At 44.7% G+C, this 3529-nt stretch overlaps 1 pseudogene; it reads right to left on the reverse strand.

Annotated features, from left to right (window-relative positions):
- Positions 1–3098, reverse strand: part of LOC103775183 — a 16234-nt pseudogene extending 13136 nt beyond the window's left edge.
- Positions 3099–3529: the final 431 nt, after the last annotated feature.

The raw sequence follows: 3529 nt of genomic DNA on the forward strand, positions 1-3529 counted from the left end.
CCAGACACCAGAGGAGGATAATCATGCATTGTTAAATGCAACAAAACTCTGAGGAATGTTCTGCCACCATGATCGTCCAAATCCAGTGGTGTGTTCTCCTCACTGAAAACAGAGCATAGGGGTTAACTGGCATATTAGACTGAATGTCTCAGCATGTTAAGTCCAGTCAGTGGTGAGAGAAAAACTTTTTTTCTTACTTCTAAATAAGGAGGATATTTATCAAACCAAGTGCTGCCAAAAGATACCCAAGGATTTTTGGTGTACTGCTTTATAGGAAGGCTACTCCAAAATCTCATTAACCATGGTTCACATAGCTTACATTATCCAACTTCTATTTCTCAGGGTCAAAATTATGCCAAAAATATTTGTCCCTATGTGAGCCTCACCCTATTCCTCAAATAGTCCCAGCACTAAAGTTTCCTGCTATTTATGAAATAAAACCCCATCTCAGTGTCCAGGTTGCAATGGTGATTATATCAAACACTTGAAATCCTCCTCTTCCCCCTCTCCCCTGCACCTCTGAGTTTAAGATACTCAGAGTGGGGTTTGGGTTTTTTGCTTATCGATGCCCCCTGAATCTTTTCCATATTCTGCTTCTGAGTCTGCACACTGACATTAAAAATTCTGGCCATTAATTCTGTAAATGAATTTCTCTCCCCACTTCTGCCTTCATTTAAGAACTCAGCTATCTTAGGTTTACAGAAAACAACTGCAGCTCTGAGCAGCTTAAGGACAAGCTCAAGTACTTGAAGACTGTCACTGACCTGCTGTCCTGTGATTTCAGAAAGGATATAAGCTGCTCCAGGAGGGCAGGCTTGGAATGTTCTGGTATGCTTTGTTCTGTCATGCACGTGCAGTTTAATGCACATTATCCAAGACAAAAATGGCTAAATATATACCTGTCTCAGCAGAACTCCCAGTCCTTGCCCACACAAACTTTTCCACTTAAGATTTCACTGCAGCATTGAGTTTAGATGCACTAATCCTCCAGTCTGGCTCTCACCCACACTAATGAAGCTCTCCCAAAGACCCTTCTGGCTGAAGGACCCCTGTGTTCCTTATCTTTTTTAATCCAAATAGCCACTACTTGGAGCAGCACCAAAGACATTGCACCAAAATGAAGCCTAGGTAAGTAACTACGGCAGCTGCTTCCCATCTTTTCCCACTGACCACCTCACTTCCAGCTGCAATCTCCACTCCTTGGAAGCCCTGAGGTCTGCAGCCTGGGAACTCCTGAGCTACCCCTTGAGCAGCACTGGTGAAGAGACACTTGCCTTCCACCAAAGATCCCCTCGGCTTGTTCTTCAATATGTTCAAAGTCCAGGGCTCCTGGGGAAATAAACAAGACAAATATGTTATGTCAGAGTTGCAACAAAGATTTAGCAGCCTAAAAACACTTTAAGTGGTGATGTAAGTGTAAGAAAGGGGTTGTAACAAGCTGAGAGGAATGCTGAGAGGTTACTGAAGCAGCCTGCTAATAGAACATAAGACAAGTTAACCTCTTCTCAGATCATAAATTAAACTGCATAACAACTTCAGCAACATCCAGGCTTAGTATTCTTTTATTTTTAGATGGCACCAGCATCATTCCAGGACACTGATGGAACCTGGTGCCATTCTGAGGGACCAACCACCACAAACAGCAAACTTCATCCTTGAGAAATTCTAAATAGGTAACTTCAGCAATGACAGCAATACCCCTGTGGCTCAATAAACAAAAAGGTCTACTGGATTTTTCACTATAAGTTCATATCATCCCATGGCCAATGACCAATATTCTGAAATAAATAAAAATAAAAATGATAAACCAGGCTTGGTGCTCTCAGTTCTCCACAAAGATGTGCAAAGGGGAACAGAGAGCATTTCACATCCTTGCCAAAAATGGATGAACTCTCTTCCCAAGCTCAGCTCACAGGAAGAGCTCTTGCCCTCCCCAGCACCCCAGTTGTGAAGGCCCTGGAGCCCCGGGGGTGCTGGACAGGCAGCCCCAGAAAAAAGAAAGCACATCCCCTTTGAAGTGAGATCAAAAGGAACAGTCTCCTCCCTTTGAAGGCTTCACATCTAAACCACATTCTCCTTATCTTTCTCCTTTGCATCTTGAGATAGTCCCCAAATCGAGGAAGAAAAGCTGTTTGATGTCTAATAAGCTGCACTTGTCAAGTCCAGTTATTCCCACGTGGTCCATGTCCTGTGTGACACTTCCCCCCAAAATGAGGTAGAGCAGTTGACAACAGCCCAGCTACCCAGTCCACTAACAGTGGTGCTGCCAATTAAGAACAAGCTCCTCAACCACTTACTTCCATCCCCTAGTGTAACAGCACCAAGACAGACACCTCCAGATGTCTTCCCTTCCTACAATACCTTAGGAAGGGAGAAATTGGGGTGGGTAGAGGCATCAGGCCAGGGGGAAGGGACGGGGGAAATCTGATGACTTTGGGGACCTTCTCATTCATCAAAAAATGTTAATAGAAAAAAAACCTGAAGCTGGTGACAGATCCCACAGCATAGTGTTTATTTCAGGTTTTGTTTAAAGGATGCATCTCAGGCTCCTGGTCACACACAACACGGGGAAGGGATGGGGGAAATCTGATGACTTTGGGGACCCTTCTCCTTCACCAACAAATGTTAATAGGAAAAAAAAACCTGAAGCTGGTGACAGATCCCACAGCATAGTGTTTATTTCAGGTTTTGTTTAAAGGATGCATCTCAGGCTCCTGGTCACACACAACACGTCACAGAAGCAGGTAGGAGAGAGTACAAATGAACCCTGGAGGTTTTTTGGGGTATATTGAAATGATCTCTAACTCTGTTATTGCCACTGCTAGCAGGGTACTCTGCTTCAGTGGGAGTATTCATGTGCCAAAGCAAGAATCTGGATCAATTATTCAATTAGCACCTCTAATAGACTCTTAGAGTCTCCCCTAACCCACACAAAGCCATTTTTTGCACAATAACTAACCTGGTACATTAGCTGGCACTTCTTGATTACTGCTTCCAGTGGGTGATTCAGACATCTGGGCATTGCTTTCATCAAATTCATGTTTAAATATACAAAGCAGGCAGGAGATTCTGTAGTCCAGTCTCACATTCAAAATAAACTAATGACACAGAAGTAGTAGAAACATGCAGTTAGCTTCCCTATTTCAGCATGGGTACAACTTACACACGATGCAGTGCTACCAACACACAAGATCAACATAGCAAAGGTGCTGATTTAACTTGGAGAAGAGGTGTGCAAGTGTTTTCTTAATCCCCAGAATTCTGTATTTTTTTGATGATTTCCACAGGCCCATGATATACACACAGTAATAAACAGTTCTGAGTCAAAGACTTGGGCAGAATTTTGGCCCCCCGTTCCCACAGGCACCCTCAGCCCAGCCCCAGGGCAGGGCAGGGGCATTTCCAGCCCCATCTGAGTCCAGCAGAGCCTCGTGCCAGCTCCTGGGGCAGAGGCAGCTGGACAGGAGCTGCCAGGAGCCAGGGTGCTGCTGTCACATGCTCAGCTGGGCTGTGCTGGCTGCTGCTGGTG

Source organism: Merops nubicus, unplaced genomic scaffold (genome assembly GCF_000691845.1).
Source record: "Merops nubicus isolate BGI_N331 unplaced genomic scaffold, ASM69184v1 scaffold15706, whole genome shotgun sequence".
Classification (NCBI taxonomy): Eukaryota; Metazoa; Chordata; class Aves; order Coraciiformes; family Meropidae; genus Merops; species Merops nubicus.